The following is an 18,718-nucleotide window of genomic DNA, read 5'->3' as shown; positions in this document are numbered from 1 at the left end:
AAAACGGCTCATTGCTACGGAGCCCCCTAGGGGACATGGAGAAGAAAAAGGAAAAAATGGGAAAAAAATATATATATATATGTTTTGCGAGATCTCGCAAAACCCCGTTGCAGTTTGTAGACGATCCCTAAGCACTTCTCTCCTTCCTCCAGCTGCAGATTGTGACCAATTATTGATGTTTAGCTCGGATGACGGCGTATCGAACTGTTCTGATAAAAAAAATACTCTGTCGTTGTCTACCTTGCTATGATTGTAAAGTCATGTTTGTATTTTTACAACGTTATGTTCATGAGTTATTGATCCGCGAAATTCGAATCTGTCAATAACTCAGCTCAGAGGAACGTGCATGTCCCAAGTGTTTTCTTGAGGTGTCTTCACTTATGTGAAACCCTTTTATATATATATACAGTCTATGTGAAACCCGTGCCTATTGCCAAGCACTGATGTTATATCTTTATATTTAAGGCCAAGCTCAAAGTAAAATCGATGAACCACTCCATTGTTGTGGTTTCTGTGTTGCCGTAGCAGCCGAACTGACCAGGAAGTACTAAATGAAAAGTATTGCGAGATCTCGCAAAGGTTTTGCGATATATCGCAAAAGTATTGCGAGATCTCGCAAAGGTTTTGCGATATCTCGCATGTTCTCCATGTCCCCTAGGGGGCTCCGTACATTGCAGACACTAATGCTGTAATAAGACACACTTTTTTTGCCAAATATCAGCATTTTCTTTCTTTTCATTTTTTTGCACAGATTGCAAAGTATTATAATTTATTGTTCTAGCAAAGGGATTGCACAATTGTATTATGTATTTATTTATTGAGCAAACATATTTATGGAGCATTGTTTTATTATCACTGTTCTAGCAAAGTGATTATTTAATTTTTTTGAAAGGAATGCTCACGTTCATATTGATGTATTTTAATAAATGTTAACTTGGCCCATTACGTGACTATTTGTGAATTTTTTTTTTCCTCCAAAAGGGCGGCCTGACAAAAAAAGTTTGAGAACCACTGGTCTAGTCCTCAGATTAGTTCTAATCTCTACCTGAAATATAAACAACATGCACGACTGCTGCATTCATCTTCTGGTGATGGCTGAATGGGGGGGGGGTCTAGCTGTGTGTCTCCATTATCAGCCAGTGGTGGCTGAACAGCACAACTCCAGTCTTAGGCCCCGTCCACACAGAATCGGCTCAAGAAACGTGTATGGGATTCGGAGCCCGAATCCGCGTTTCCTTGTCGGCCTCGTGTGGACGAACCGTGTATACCAGGGGTTTTCAAAGTGTGGGAAGGTGAGCCTCCCCTCAGAGAACATAAGAACAGCCGCGCCCCCCCTCCCAATTATTATTGCTATTATCATTATTATTGTTGTTGTTGCTATCATGCAGGGGTTTTCAATTGCATTTCAAAGAGGTCCAGTAAGAGAAAATGTCATTAAAGGCTCTGTTTTCGCTGTCTACCTTCCGCCATTTGAAATGACTCCGACTGTTTCTCTCCTCTTGTCTCGTCTCTGTGTGTGTGTTTAAATCTATCGTGCTGACTCACTGACTGCACCGATTTGATTGGCTGAGTAGCGTTTTTTAAAACATTTTTATCTTTATGTTTTAAACATATTGTATAAAACTCCCCCACTACTTGGACTATTCCTTGCACCCCTCTAGAATAAGGCCAAATGGTCTCAACCATATTGCATCAGTAATGTGCACTTGGTGTTATAACAAGATCGCAAGGACACCGGTAGCGATCGCACAATTGAGTGATGTTCAGTTTGTGTGTTGTGGAACATGCGCCGTGCATGCATGAAAATATACCACACACCCAATTACAATTGCATGTCCAATTCACTGCCCTGGAAGTTAATAAAGTTGTTAAAGTTGGAACAGCCTGTGGACAGCCGTTCTTCCTCGCACGTCAGTCGCCGACACCTTCTTACAGAGGACAGGCAAATCTAGCTGCAGCACGACCCGTATATTTTCGCACGCTGTGTTCGCAAAACATATTTTTTAAACATTTTTTACATTTTCAACATCGTGGATACATCCTTATATGCTCCCGGCAACACACTGAACGTCAACTTTGCCTATTTCACTCACCCTACTTTAGTGGGAACATGAGTCTGCGTCATGTGCACACAGGAATAAACGCAGATCATCCTCTGGCTGCAGCTTTGACCGGCACTTTCTTTTGATCAAAGTCAATGCGGAACACCCGCACTCACACAGGTAGGTGGAGGTGAAGGGAATGAACACTTTTACAGTCTTTTTGGCGAGGTGGGGGAACTCGGTCTCCACAGACAGCCAAAAGTGGGCAAGTGTCACTATTTTTTTCCCCCTGAAGCTCTCTGGCGCCCCCCAGGGGAGGCGTGCCTCACACTTTGAAAACCGCTGGTCTATACAGATGTAGCACTCCAGATAGGACTCCACCCAGCGGTTTCCAACCAAAAACCCAGCGGATCCCAGTGGCTGGGGGCGTTGCCAAATTGCTAGAGGGCGTTGCCAAATTTCCCCATTTGTTCAATTACAGGATTTAACCATGAGATGGCACTACATTCACAAATACACAAAGACAACTGGGGCCCTTTCTCATTTCAAAGATTTTCCCTCCTCGACTCCTCGAATCCTCGGTCCTCTGGTAATGCGCTACCAACTGTGAGGTCCGTGCAAAAAGCAGAGCAGTGTGTAAAATATATATCACTCAGTATAACAGGCCTACTCTCTTTATTTGCTTTAGTTTAGTAGATATCTACAAACAAAGAGTCGATATTTTCTAAAACCATTTAGTGCTTCACATAATAAAATATACAACGGCTGTAGCCTGATGATATGCTTTAGGAGCTGTGTGTGTGGTGTAGGTATGTGTGTACTAGATGCAGCGGACAGACAGGTCTCAGTTGGTTTGGTGTCCTCTGCTTACTTGTAATACTTGTAAATACAACTTTTGGCGCGTAATTTATTTTCCTCATTCTAGCGACCAGAGAGGGCGGGGCGGGGGGGAAGCAGCAGGCGGTTAGAGAAATGAGAACTCCTCTCCTCTGAGCGGTCATTTTAAAGAGACGTCCATTAATGATGACAGGAGGCACAGCAGCCCTCTGTCTGATGGACAGATGTGTTCATGACCACTTATATATTTACTTTGATTCATTCACAGTGCGCTATAATGAGACAATAACAGGCTACAGATGCGGACACACACATATATGTATATATAAATATATACAATTTCAGAATCAAACAAGTATGAGAGCACTGACATAATAATGTAACACAATCAGAGACTGGATATATCCCCCCGCCCTCTCTGGTCGCTAGAATGAGGAAAATAAATTACGCGCCAAAAGTTGTATTTACAAGTAAGCAGAGGACACCAAACCAACTGAGACCTGTCTGTACCACACGCACCTACACACTGTACCACACACACCTACAGCTCCTAAAGCATATGATATATCAGGATACAGCCGTTGTGTATTTTATTATGTGAAGCACTAAATGGTCTTAGAAAAATCTGTACTCTTTGTTTGTAGATATCTACTAAACCAGTGGTTCTCAAATGGGGTACGCGGACCCCTAGGGGTACGTTGGAGTACTGCAGGGGGTAGCCTACGTGGGATTTATTTTATGTTAATGAAAAAAACAACATAAGTAGGATAATGCATTTAAACAAACTACTAATAGTAGATTAACTACTTTATTCAACGTTTTACAGTAATTCTGGATAATAAAATGGGAGAAAAAAAACGGGGTGCTCTCTTTTCCTCTCCCTCTCCTGACAGCCCGTCAGTCTCGAGTCGTGCAGCTGGCTGAACCTGTAATAAGTGACCCGGCAGTAAAGAATACACATATTTATTACTAGTTTAGCTAGTTCGTAGAAAATAACAATACACAATACAGAACACTCTGCAACAGTACCAAATACAGAGTGCTCCGGGCTCAATTCCTACCACCGTGTGATATACGTACCACGACAGCCAGTCAGGAAGAGAGCAGTGGCGTTTTCTCCCGGAGGCCAAGGGAAGCCAGGCTTCCCCTGTTTTTCGGATTGTAGTTATAATTTAAATAAATAAAAACACTTTGTTTTGTTTCGATAATTCTCCTTTGCTGTGTGTTGCTGCCGGCCCGTCTCTCCCCCATTCTCATTGAGTATTTTACAAAGAGTGAAACAGCGCCCCTCTACATGTTATGGTGAAACAGTAGATTGCACTCACTGTTGCGAGAGGAGGCCAGCCGAATCTGGCTTCCCTTGGTGAAAGAAAATTGAGGGATTGACCAATCAGACGAGGCTCACGTGATGCCCCTGCCAAACTGTGATTAGTCAGGGCCATGCCAAGGGAAGCCAGAGGCGGCTGGCTTCCCTTGCCTCACAATCCAATCAAATCGCATCAACTTAGTGGTGCAGTGATGCGTCCTAAAACCCGGAAGTAAGCTGCTCTCGGGTTCCCTCGACAGAAAGCAATGGGATTTCTCCATAGGATTTTGGAAAATAGCTCGAAATAAGGTCAGTGGGAAACGAACCTGTTAGATAAATGCACGTTTTGTTCAGTCGGATAATATCCACATGTCTACCCTACTTTTATAATTTTCGAATCATAAATCTAATCGATAGAAGATAGATAGCGCCACTGCACCACTCTCACCGCCGTTAGAAAGTAGCAAGCAACTGAAGCAAGTGCAATTATGGAGGGTGGAGATTTGGAGTATTTCATCAAAAATAATTGTTCTAAACTTCCGCTACAGCAGCAACAACAAATACAATCTGATGACAGGCTGATGCCCAAACTGGAGCTGTGTACGGCGAGGAACAAAGGAGCGAATCGGACGTAAAACGTTAAAGGTCTCCTGATTTAGTTTGTGAATTAATGCTTATTAGAGTTTGGGCTGGAGAGTGCGTGCGGACCTGTCGGTTAGATAACAGGCGTGTGTAAGTCCTGCATCTGTATGATACAAATTGGCCAGTTTCACTTCTGGGCGGGACCCTAGGCAATGAGTCAGCAGTTGTTGACTCTGTCTGATTCGCTCCCTCTCCTTACAGTGTGTGTGTGTGTGTGTGTGTGTGTGTGTGTGTGTGTGTGTGTGTGTGTGTGTGTGTGTGTGTGTGTGTGTGTGTGTGTGTGTGTGTGTGTGTGTGTGTGTGTGTGTGTGTGTGTGTGTGTGTGTGTGTGTGTCTAAACAAGGATGTCCAGCATATATATAGCCACTACAATGAACCCACACTTTCCACCATGCAGCATTCCAGAGGCCTGAGCTGTGTGAAAACAAGGACACTCTCTCACATCTCCTAATAGAAAGGTTTCACTTCTCATATTTCCAGCTTCAAACTCACGTCTGGACACTAGGAACACAGGTTACTTCAATAATCAATAGTTCCAGAGTAGATCAACTAGCTAAGTGTGTTAGGTCTAACTCTTAGTGTATTTAATTTTGCTCCACTCAACGGTCCGTCACAGTGGCGGAGCTGATCTCTGGTCTCTCTCTCTTGTGTCCGGTTATACTTCACTCGCGTTGATGTCCACATCTGTCAGATCTAGCTAGTTCTAGTTAAGTATATGACTGCCTGCTTATCAAAGGACACCTAAACCATAAGCGTTGCTTGGCAATGGCGTGTGGCCGCATTATGCATATGTTTATATGAGGGGTCAAAATCCCATGCTCATAAAATGCTCATATATTTGTTCTCTTCATTCCCCACGCCCCAAAATAAATAAATAAATAGATATACCAATTTTAGGAAAAGTAATGAAGTTTGAGCAGTGTGGGTTTTATATTAAGTTACACATATTTCAAAACGTGAAGTGTAATAACTGCAGTGGCCTTCCTGTCACTGAGAATAACAAAGATCTTCAGTGAAGCACAAGCCCATATTTCTCACTAAATTGTACAACTTATTAAAAAGATCAGTTCAATGCAACTAATGTCATCTTAGTGTTATTGCATGATGTTGCATGATGAATTTAGTGATGGTTTGTAAACATTTTAAATGTAGCATTTAAGTGTTTCTCAGTTACAATGTTGTTGTTTTAATAAATGATGGTGCAGCACTGTAGGCTACTGTACCTTTTTATAGGTATTTTTTCCTTAACAAATTGTTTTTGCGCTGATCAGGGAGTACTTGGCTGAATCTTTTTTTCAAAGGGGGAACATTATTGAAAAAAGTTTGAGAACCACTGTACTAAACTACAGCATACGAATACAGAGAGTAATGTAGGCCTGTTATACTGAGTGATATATTTTACACACTGCTCTGCTTTCTGCACGGATCTCACAGCTGGTCTCTCTGGAAACATCGCGTCGCGATGAAAGCAGTTAGTAAAATAATATCCAGGGGATGCATGCAGAGCTGTCATTGGCTGAGATAAGTCCGGCCGTGCGTAACGCCTCCACCGTTCCCGGAAATGCATCGACGGAGGAGCCGTGGAGGACCCATCAGTGTCTCCTCGGTTAGAGCTCCTCCAGAGAGCCTCCTCGATGCTCGATGCTCGGTCCTCGATGTGCATTTAGAGAAATGAGATGTCCTTCAACATGGTACACTGAAATTCATTTCCGGGTCACTACCGGAGGACCGAGGAGTCGAGGAGGGGAAATTAGAGTATTGAGAAACCTCTCAGGAGGGGAGTCGAGGAGGGGAATTAGAGAAATGAGAAAGGGCCTGGATGTTGTAGGCCTTAGTCCAGGGGTGGGGAACCTCCGGCCCGTATACGGCCCGCGAGACAATTTGGTACGGCCCTCGAGGTAATTTATAAACACACGCAAAAAAGAAAAAAATGTAAGAAATCTAGACCACAAAAAAATTAAACAAGCGAGTGCCTGTTTTTCCTGGCCAAGGTCAGGGTCCTTGAACACAACACGAGCCTAACGTGTCATCACGTGATATATCTCTCGACTGACAGGGGTGCAGTTCTGACGGAGAGCACCAGAACGCCACTCCAGCACTTCAGAAATTGCAGTACCGATGAGGAGCCATACACATGCCGCAGTTTTTGCGTGTCTGTGTCTTTAGTTGAAAGCCCAGTGGCGATCTGCTCATCTGTCATACTGATCATACAGTCAATAACTTTGTTGTTATTAGCATCTGGTTAGCTAGCTATGCTAACGAATATAAGAAGATTTTTCTCCAACCAGTGAGGTAAAGGCACATCTTTATATGATCATTATAAAAAATAAGAAAATAAAGTATAGGTTTAACAGGTATAAAATACTATGACAGTAAAAAAAAGTTGTTATTAATAAAGAAGAATACAGTTTGAAAGGGGAGTGATTTGTCAAATATTCATAAAGAAAAATAAATCTGCTTCCAGTTCTGTTTCATATGGGTGTTGAGAGATGTATCCATAGATCTCTTAATTTTGCTCTCAAAGTGCACCAGATTGATGCTTTTAACTTCAACATTTAAAAAAAAAAATCTTCCCGGGGGAACATGCCCCCGGACCCCCCTAGAGGAGGTTAGGTCCCCCCCCCACTTAAATCATGTTCACATGGATAGGAAACTAAACATTTACACACATCTTGTGTCCATATCTTTCTGTTGTGGTGGTCACGCCAGACCGTGCACGTGCATGCATGCGTGAGTCATGGTGAGATATCTGGATTAAGAGGTTGCTTTTTATTTGCACAGAATGAAATGAATGGGCTGTGATTTTAGTTTTTTTAAGCAGAGGTCAATCATTTGTACGGCCCTCTGCGGATATTGTAAACATTGAAATGGCCCTTGAGAGGAAAAAGGTTCCCCACCCCTGCCTTAGTCTGTTTGCAATATTTGCAGCTCTGCAGTTGTGTTTGCTGAAGAGCATTTAATCACTTATTTGTTATGGTTTTCACAGGCTACTATAACGAAAAAACATCAATATTTGAGATCAAATAAAGTATATCTAATCTTATTATCTTAATTGTAATTCAATAATATATAGTCTTTATATATTAAATAATCATAATAATAATGTAAATGTTTACACTTATTTATTTGTTATGCTCATACTTTTACCTTTATAGTAGTGTGCTTTAATATGCAGTATATTGTTTGTAATATTGTTGTGGTGTACACAGTACAGTAGATCGAAGTAAATCAACTCATACATTATTACGTATTATAAAACGGACAAGTCAAATCAAGCAATCTGATTGGTTCTTAGCCGTGATATACTGAGCGTATACCACGGGTAGAATTGTAAGTTACTTTTCACAACAAATCAGTATCCCTCCGCGTTTGAGAAAAACAGTATACCGTTGGGCTGAAAGTACTGGAACAAGAAAGCAGCGGAGAAGTAACGGGGCAGAAACCCTCCTTTTTACGCAGCGGTCCAGACATAGACATCAAACAGCAAAACATATTCAGTGTGCAGTTCCTTTGGCATTAGGGCAGGGATATCTAGATACTTTCCAAGGTTTGACATCATGAGTTGTGCTACTTTTAAAGCAACGATGTTTTCAAATCTGTAATCAAATAGGTCCGCAAAAACACTATCGACCAATCAGATTGCTTGATTTGATTTGTCAGTGTTATAAATATATTTACATTTCTTCCGTTACGAAACAAACTTACAAAGCATAAAATGGAAACATTTAAGATTAACTTCGACCTCCGGGGGTCTTACTATCGAGGAGTGGATTGAGGAGTGCCTATCTCCAGAAAATAAAAAGCACCTAAAGGACGACATGCAGAGCTACGTGAAGAGCAGGTAGACCAACTGGAAAAGTACCACCATTCAAAAGCTTTCTGATGCGGGTCTTGAAACAAAGCAGATAAATGATGACCGTTAGTGGCCACAGGTGCGAATACTCTCCAGAGCTACTGGAAGCCGAATCTCGGGGACCGGAGAAAGTGGAGCAATATTCTCGCCACGCCAAGCAACAGCCTAGAACAACCTCAACCTATACAAGTAACCACGTAAGCCATGCTACTGATGCTGGACAGGTTTTCAGTGGGTGCACAATAAACTGCAACATACAAATGAATGTAAATAAATAGCCAAATAATGGATCAATGCTCTCTGTCTAATATGTTCGCTAGCTGTTAGTGTTGTTCCATAGCAACCACCTCGCACTATGTTTCGCGCAGAAGGCAACGGAGGGACTATTTTATTTTGAACATCATTATTTACTAATAAAAACTATTTAAATTAGAGTGTGTATTTTTCTTTCATATTGCCACACTTGGTAACCGTTTTATAAAAGCAATAGCTCACTTCAGGCCGTGATATATGCCTGTCGTGAGCTATTGCTTAATTATAATGTATTGTATTATTAAGTAATATCATACATTAACCCCATTATAGCAGATGCCACATTGAATGGATGAACACATTTATGCATCAATAATTACAACAGAGTATTTCTAAATGTAAGTTGTACGAATTATATGTATTATTTGTTATACTAATAACATAATGATTCATTTTACTTTCAGGTGATAATACTTTTCACTTGGGCTATTGACCATTTTGAATGCAAGACATTTGCTTCTAACACGTCTTTTTACCTAGGTAAATAATCGGAATACTTCTTCCACCTCTGATTTTAACCTGTCACTGTTTTTAAAACTTTAATTAAATGTTTGATATTTCCAGAGACCCTTTCAGACCGGCGATTGTAAACCGTGATCGTTTTTCTCGCGTCCAGGAGAGAAGCTTAAAAAGGAGACTAAATGGAGTCTCTGGGAAGGTTCAAAATTGGTACTTTAATTAATAAAAAGCGTGGTAATGTTACAAACAGGATATTGTTCAGTCAGGAGAGAAATGCTGCAGCTTCCTCTCCCAGGTGCTGGCCGTGCAGAAGAGAGCTTACAAGCCTTCGTCCTTCCCGCTTGCTGGCTGTTCGCTCCTCCTCTCTTGCGGCTTTCACACCAGCGCTTTTCCCTTTCTAGCTCCGAGCGGGAGCTTTTCTGATTCAGCTCCGGTTTCCCTTTTCAGCTCCCACTCTGTGCACACCGCCCACTGGCGCCCCAGAGCTGCCCCTGCTGCGTCATGACGTCACCGTTTACATCGCTGATTTGCTCCCCAACAACAACGGGGAACTGCGTCGGGTCGATGATCGTGTTGCTTTTAATCACGCAAAGCCAGAATAAATTGAATAACGACTTCTCCAACCTTATACTTTGCTCCAGAGTGCCGTGGTTCATTGTTTATTAATGTGTTTCTGCAGCATTTACCGACCGCTGCAGTGCTGCTCTTCCACGGGAGTTTATTCTCCCGTTAGCTCCCGGTTAGCTCGCACTGCAGCGGCCGCTCTAAAGTATTCACTGTCCGACTCACACAAGCAGCTGATGCATATCCCCAGTTCCCTTAGCCTAAGTGAATGTGTGTCAGTCTGAATTGACACTGTTTGGTATCACAACGCTGTTATGAAAGTTTCTCTGGTATAAAACGGGTGATGTTGGCATAGCAACCGAAGCTAAACTGACTACTTGCATCCGATAGCTGCAATAATACAAAACAACACGTCTGCCTCTCTCCACAATGATCGATAACAGTGAACGGATGGTCAAAGTAAGGTACAAATAAACAGAACCACACGAAGCCTGGTTAGTGTTGCCTGACTTTATAAAGTGTGTTTATAAGCACTACTGCTTGTAGGCAGGCATAACAGTCGACCCATGTTCAGGGGAGGTGGGTTTAGTTTCCTGCACGCCTCGACGTAACGGCCCGTCCACACAGCGGCGTGCGCTGACGCTTGCCAATCACATGAATCTCCCGCCCCTGACACACAAGCAGTGGTTTGATTGGCTAGAGCTTGTACTGGCATATGATTCGATTGGCTGACGCCTCGCCGAGGCGTCAAAAGTTGAACATTGCTCAACTTTTGCAGCGAGCCCCGCCAGCTACACTCCACGTCGCTTCCCACGATGCATTTCGGCTAAAAGTGACGTCACCCCATTCAAAGTGAATGGGGAAGCGTCAACGCACGCCGCTGTGTGGACGGGCCGTGAGAGAGACGTAAGCGACGCCACCTCTTAGCTCCGAAAGTGCTTGCCTCTAGACCGACAATTTTTTGGAGCTGGAAGTGAACTCGATTCCGGAGCTGAGAGCCGGCGCCGCTGCGGTGTGAACAAGAAAACCCGGCGCTTTTCAGGCTCCAGCTCCGAGCCGGAGCTGAAAAAGCGCTGGTGTGAAAGGGGCATCTGTGAGCTGTAGTGACGAAGGGGACTTCCCCCCTCGTTCTCCTGTGTCCGATATCGCGTTAAACAGAGGATTTCGACATTTTACATTCATTGCTTATCTCTTTCATAACTTTATATGTAATACATGTTAACGGCGTCAATAGCCACTTTAATGATACTAATGGGCGGTAGTCCCGGATGTCGTCATGAAGGATTTTCAGAATAAAAGCTTGGTATTGAGAACTTCCGGTTTTTTCCAGAATAAAATAGCATTTAAACTGACGGTATGTTTAAGGTACATTATGCCATAAAACATTGATTTTAATTTCTAACACAATGCTGCCCTGCATGTAAGAAATGTCCCATCCCCCTTGGGAGACTTCCTCCACACATTCCGATGGGCAATTTGTTTTAAACAAAGAGTCCGCAACATAGACTACTACAGTATCTCTTGTTAACAGAGGGGGGATGGTAGAGCTTTGTCACACCGTTTCAGGGTTAAGGAATAGTGAATAGGAGAATTCAAAAGGATTTAGGAGAAGAGTCTGCAGTGCTTTGAGAATCCGACTGCACTTACACTATCGACGTGTTTATGATGCGCCAGCGGACGTCATGATTATGTGTCTGCTGCTGTGTGGAAACAACAGTTTTCTATACAGCGGACTACATGATGTAGGCCAGTGACCACCAACTGGTGGCCCGCGGGCCACATCCGGCCCGCCAGACATTCTCATCCGGCCCGCACGACGGGGATGACTGTGGCGTTGGCGGAGTGGTTACTGCGTTCCCACCCATTTCTTTGTTTACAACGTCTCGTGAGTAAGGTGCAGTACCGGAGTCCAACAGAGAGGCAGCAGCTGCGGGACAGTAGACTGCGTACTGTGACACCTTCCCTCCCCTGAAGAAGAAGTGATCTTTCGTTGTGAAGAGTCTGGTTAATGCGCTCCGCACCACAGCAGTAGCCCCGCTGCGACAGAGAGGCTGGAGCTGCGGGACAGCAGCCTAGAAGCAGGGTTGGGTTGTAACGGAATACATAACAGCGTTACGTAATCAGAATACAAAAATCAAGTAGGCTAACTGTATTCAGCTGACGTTACATTTGAAAAACGAGTAATCTGATTACAGTTAATTTCGTAAACCTGAAGTGAATACATTTTGGAATACTTATTGGAATTATTGGTGGAAAGGTTTCCTCACAAAATGTAATATTCATTACCGGCAGAACTATGTGCACACTGCACTCTGCACTGCGCTGCAGCATGTCTGTGAGCGAGAGAAAGATGCAGCGTGTCTGTGAGGCCCCGCCCCCGCACGCAGTGAGAGAGAGATCTCTTTTAAAATATATTGAAAGTTAGAAACGGAGATGGTTGGATAAAATGTGCAAGATAACGTTTATGTATCATTTCTTTATTGTCGAAATTATGACATTTCATAACAGGATGAAATCAAAGTGAATGGCCTGCTGCTGCTGAAGGCATGGGGAAAGTGACTGGAAAAAGTTTTAAAAGTTATTACATCGTTTCAGATAATAAATAATAATGATAATTCATTCTATTTAGGGGCGCCTTTCAAAGCACCCAAGGACACCTTACAATTCATAACATATTCCAAGGAAAGGTTTTAAGACAGTACAAAGAATGCAGTCCGGGTGATGTTTTTTATGTGGGGTGCAGATGAGAGAGCTGTTCAGAATGACACCAAGATGTTGTGTTCGTGCTCTTGATAAGCCATGAAAACAGTAAAATAAGTGTCTCCTGTTCACCAAAACATACCCATCTGTTATGGAAAAAGAAAGTATTCCAAAAGTAATCTGAATACTATTTATAAAATTCTGGGCAATATAAAAATCGCTGGCCCGCGATAGTGTCTATTGGTTACATTTCGGCCCATGGACAAATGTAGTTGGTGATCCCTGATGTAGGCTATAATAAGAACAACAACAACCCAGTGCCGTATTCTCTCTAGATACTTTGCACCGCGCTCCCACTTGTTGTACCTGGCAGAGCATGAAACACTCCAGCCTTTTATTTAAACTTGTTTAAAACATATCTAAATAAATATGTGTGTCCCGGGCCATAAATGCAATTATGCTGTCAGTTTTCAGATAAAGCCACCACACCAGCTTTTATGGAGAAAACAAGTTATAAAATAATTAACCAGAGGCATGTTTCTCACTATTTTATGCATAGAAACAACAGGCTACTGTGTGTGTGAGGAATCAGTTCTTTATTTCATATGAGTTTCATTGTGGCAGCGTCCATTACGGCTCTCCCTGGTGGATCCATGATCCATTGCAGCTGGTTGCATTACACAAAGACAGCTAACTGGGTAACAGTATGTTCCCTGATAGTAGTTGTCTTCTCAGCTTGTCACTCAGAGGGGGATGGGGGCTGGTGAACGGTACGGTCAATGTTTGTAAACACTGTGAAATGTTGACTTTATTTGATCATTTCAATAAAAAATAACGTTCATATTTCTCTTTTTCATTATTATAGTGATGAACATTAAAAACAAAGCACGTTGGCTGATTTTGGACCCCCTCACTAACTGCTGGAGAAGAAAGATCAGGGGGGGAGAGCTGTGGCTGATCAACACGTTCTCACTCCCAACCCGTCACATTTTGACGGTCGGTCAGGGCCCTCCCCGTCACCATATTACGCACAGGGTACCTCTTGAGAGTCAGTTTTCAATGCGCAGGGCGTCCCATTGACTTGCATAGAGCTCCCTGAACGTTGGTAATAGACGAGTTGAACCCTAACCACACACTGTTATTTACTCAACAATAAGACATAATTATCCTTGTGTTTATTTATTTGTTTGATTAATAAACACAAGTTGGAGTCCGTCAGGACCGAGGGTCGGAGCAGCTCATAGTAGTTGCTTTAGAGAATTTTACACCCGGAAGTAAGTATTCTCTCCGCTCCGCTTGACAAACCCTGTGATAGTCGAGGGTTACGCCGAGCGTCAAACAGCACTTGAAATGGGATGGAACCACGACAGACTGTCCAAAACTGGATTTGAACGGGTCCACCGCGTCCCCCCCTCCCCCGCCCCGTCCCCAGAACTACACATGCTGGCTATTCTGTTTCGCAACATGTTCTCTATCTATGGCACGTCTCTACTGGGAGTTGTAGTTTTAAAAGACGTTTTCGTATTTCCCATAATAAGAAGTTGCCAGTATTAAACTGTGTACATCCCTGGAGGTTTAGGGGATAGGAAACACTCAAATTTAAAATATATAATTAATAAATGGGTGAACATTGCTTGTGCCCACAATGGGCAGCATTAATATATATACCCACATGCCAGCTAAGGTCAGAAGAGCTTTATATAACAGCTGGTCTTATGTCTGTGACCCCTCCTGTTGTTCATTGATGAGCCTGAAACATGCACTTGTCAAGGTTCAGAGGCACATTTTGCAAATATGGCAGTAGCCATCGATCATCTTAAGATAAGATATACTTTATTGATCCCAAGTTGGAAACATTTGCGTTACATCAGCATGTGTAACAGTTGTAAATATGCAGTGGTGTTTATTTGTAAATCATTTAGTATAATCACACAAATTCTGTTTTTTATATTTAATAATTCTGTGTTCTTTATTCATTGAATGTTCAATACCTGACAAGGTTGGAGATGAAAAACTTGGGTCGCAGGTTCCTCAACAGTGCATTACAAGACATCTATCAATATGTGTGTATACCTCCACCATTAAACTGTCATGTTCTGCACATTTCTTATACTATCTACATACATCTTATAAGAGTATAATACATATGTATAATATCAGTTAAAATAAGTGCTTAAACATACAGTAGTTAACATTGCAGGAAAGCAATATATTAGTACTTTGTCAGGCTCAATATTTATACCCCCAAAGCTTTTTTCTTATTCAAAATAAGACCTTAACCTAAAGTATTCTTTAATGTTTAAATAAAGCCTTATTAGTTTGTCTGTCTGTGTCTCCTATTCATATCTAATAATAAAAATAATACATTTCAATAACGTGCTTTAACCACCAGGTGTCCCTTTCTATCAGCTCTGCCGTTATGGTGTACATATACCAATATACCGATTGGATCAAATATAAAAGTCAGCCGAATTAATATTGATACTGCAAGGAGACTTATATTGTGAAGAGAAATTGAAGATTTTGTTTAATTGCTGATATATATAAATATATCAGCAATCCACGTCACATATTCAGTTTCGGCGGCAGTTCTTCCTGTTTGTCTAGAATTCTTCTCATCAGGGCTCTATAAATAGCAAACCACGGCAGATATGTAATATTTAATGCAGTCGAACCGTTTTTACAATGCCGTTATGTGATGACCTCCAAAGAGAAAAGCAAGCAAACTCGGAATAAAGTATTATTTTAATTTGTTTTAATGTTTTCGGATTTCACATCAACAGGAAGTCCGGTTAACTAAAATGCGGAACAATACCCCAACCCATAGATCCGTGGATTAATAATGTCAATCACCACATTACACACATCCCTTCACATTTAGATTTTAATTTACATTAAAGTAATTTGTGAGGCCTTCTAAAATGTTTTTAAATATAATTAGGGTTGTAGTTGAAGAGTTTGTAAATTACAGCTCCGTTAATTCCACATCCACACACATGGATTAACATCGATTTAATACTTTATTGTAGCCTTTGTTTCTGCTAAAAGAGGTGTCAATCAGCTGGGGCAACAAGAAAATCGGTGACATCGAGTGTGACTATTACAAAATAAATAATTATTATATTAATATTGACAATAACAACCGACCGTCGGGGAGTGTTCTCATGGCGTCTATTATCAACGCTATGGGAGCTCTATGCAAGTCAATGGGACGCCCTGCCCGTTGAAAACTGACTCTCAAGGGGTACCCTGTCCGTAATAGAGTGACGGGGAGGGGCCCTGACCGACCGTCAACATGTGACGGGTTGAGAGTGAGAACGTGTTCGGCTGATGGGCCATTCGGTGTGTAAACACACAGCTGATCACCTGAGAGCTGCCGTTTCATTCAGACTATTTAAAAAAAAAAGACGGTCTGATTTTAACATTGCACAACAATGAACTCAATGTGTGATTGTTATTACAGTAAACTATTAACAATAGTATAATATTATAGCCCGTTTGGTTTGCCCATGGTGAGATGACGAGGCTTCATTAAAAACAAACCTATTTTTAGTGAATTACTGAGTTTGGGCAAGTTAATAAAGTTTTAATGAAGTTGACTACAGTATATTCATATTTTTCAGTGCTTTCATGTCAATTTGGCGAACATAAACATAAATAATCGTGGTGAACATGATGATTAAATTAGGATTCAAAATTGGTAGTGAGAGCCGTACTGCATTTCCTCCCGTCGGATTTGATGTGTAGTTGTAAACTCACGTGGATTAAACTACATGTATTAGGCTTTCATGTCAATTCGGCGAACATATGATACCAGGGCTCAACGCTAACTTTTAAAAGTGGTTGCCAGGCTGGCAACCAGGCATCAGCTTTTGGTTGCCAAAACTGAAAATATGTTTGCCATTTTTAGTCACCTTATATTTTAAATAATTAAGATGTATACATCAAGTTAATAATGAACATGTGACACGAAATAATGTTCAAATGCTTTACAATAAGTAAGTAACACAATTATTTGAAACTTAAGTGGTAGTAAACTTGTCCACCCTCAATTGCTGGTATACAAAATACCAGCAGCTGTTGTCATGTTCTTCACAGATCCCTCACAAATGAATTGAGCAAGTCACTAGTTTCTTGGTCATCCGTTTTCTCACTTTCAAATAGAGTGGCGAAGTCACGCCCATCTACTTCTGGTCCATGGGACCTTATTTCGGAAAAATTATGCATTGAAGTCAATGGAGAGAGAAAACGTATCTTTCGATCCCGTTTAAATTGTGTCACATTACACATATGATGTTTGTCAATCTTATCCATGTAAAAAAAGTCGTAAAACTGTTGAAATATAAGACTATGAAAAATACGCAACTAGAAAGACTACAAATCCCAGAGTAAGTGATGTCATAACTGATAAATATAAGAGATATCTAAGATAAGATAACTTTAACAAGATGCCTGTGGGCTTAGTACCAGGTTGTTATCATACCAGCAATGGGTCTTGCTCGTTCTTTCGCTTCCCGTCTGATGAAAGGACCAGGAGTGGCTGGCTGGATCAAGTTAGCTACCTAGCAAGCACGTTAGTTAGCATTACAGTCTTAGCCTTGTCATTTTTTAACATCAAGTAACCCAAAATGTTAAACAGTAGTAGGAGTAGTAGTCATATGTCATGAACCCTTTGAAGAGTACTGTCACACCGGTGTTATCGTTCTATAATACACCATTTAAGCCCGGGGGAGAAATGCTAACGCTAACGCTACATTAGCACCGGCGATCTGTTCTACTTCATGCTATCTGCACAAATGGTTGACATTAAACATTAAAAAGATCAGGCAGTTCAGAGAGAATCAAAGGAAGACAGGCAGGCAGGCAGCTTTGCATGACATTCTTCTGGACGTGTTGATAGTGAGGCGGGTAGTCAATCACTTTTTTGACAAGACAGTAGTGACGGCCATCTTGGTGACGTGTGTTGTTGTGAGAGTGTGCGAGACCAGAGATGTAGTTCATTAGGCGTTTCCCACAAAAACATGTGTTACTTCACAGTTTTACGACACATTTTTTTTTTTCTTACTTGCAAAATTATCTTTTAAATTGCCAAACATCATATGTGTAATTCATGGCAAAATTCAAACGGGATCGAAAGATACGTTTTTCTCTCTCCATTGACTTCAATACATAATTTTTCCGAAATAAGGTCCCATGGAGCTCCCCCGGAAAGGGAGGTACTTGGCCACTCTATGTGGGTTTTCTTGACCTTTGTGCTGATCCCCACCATAGATCCATTGGCCCTTCAGCATTGAAGTCTTGGATTGGCCAGACTAATACATTGAAAACCATTCACAGTTAAGAATTAGATATTAGTTATTAATGCTGTAAATTACCTTTAAAATGTCTAACTATATTTAAAATGTTACCTTTTTATAGAAGTGATTATATTTGTATGCCAAAAAATTCTATGGTAAAGTTTCGTTTTGCACTTTTATTTTGGTAGTAATAAGATCGGGACTCTTATTTTGAAGGAACGTTTACCGGAGGTGAATGCACAACGGAGCAGAATGTACATCGCCTCCCGAGACTTTACCCATTTCCTCTTTGCTTTTCGTTCGGGTTCATCTTGCGCTTTATCAGTTGAATCACTTTGAACATTCGTTTGAGATGTTGACGGGTTGGCCGAAATGTTTACCCCACAGTCAAACAACTTCATTTGCTCCTCCATTTTTTGTAAAACAAACACACGGCGCACCGCGCACACGAGTAAACATGCATCACTTTCTGGCTCCGTAATCATTGCACGTGCAACTTAAGGCACACCAACCCGATTTTGGGAGTCAGATTTGACATTCCTGCCATCCCCCAATAAACACTTTTTTTAATTATTTATAACATTTGAAAAATACATATTTTTAAAATGTTTTTATTATAAATAAACTGTGAACTTTTATGCTACGATGTATGTGATGTCAGATAGTAAAAACATTTAGACCAATCACAGCGTCACACTCTGCCGCC

General features: G+C 41.5%; 1 protein-coding gene across 3 annotated transcripts in view; it reads left to right on the top strand.

The window, feature by feature from the left end:
• dlg2 (discs, large homolog 2 (Drosophila)) overlaps positions 1-18,718 on the top strand; it is a 407,394-nt gene that overhangs the window by 224,899 nt on the left and 163,777 nt on the right. The gene's annotated exons all lie outside the window — the stretch shown is intronic.

Source organism: Pseudochaenichthys georgianus, chromosome 14 (genome assembly GCF_902827115.2).
Source record: "Pseudochaenichthys georgianus chromosome 14, fPseGeo1.2, whole genome shotgun sequence".
Taxonomy (NCBI): domain Eukaryota; kingdom Metazoa; phylum Chordata; class Actinopteri; order Perciformes; family Channichthyidae; genus Pseudochaenichthys; species Pseudochaenichthys georgianus.
Note: the sequence above shows the minus strand (reverse complement) of the source record. Positions and strands in the feature narration are given on the sequence as shown.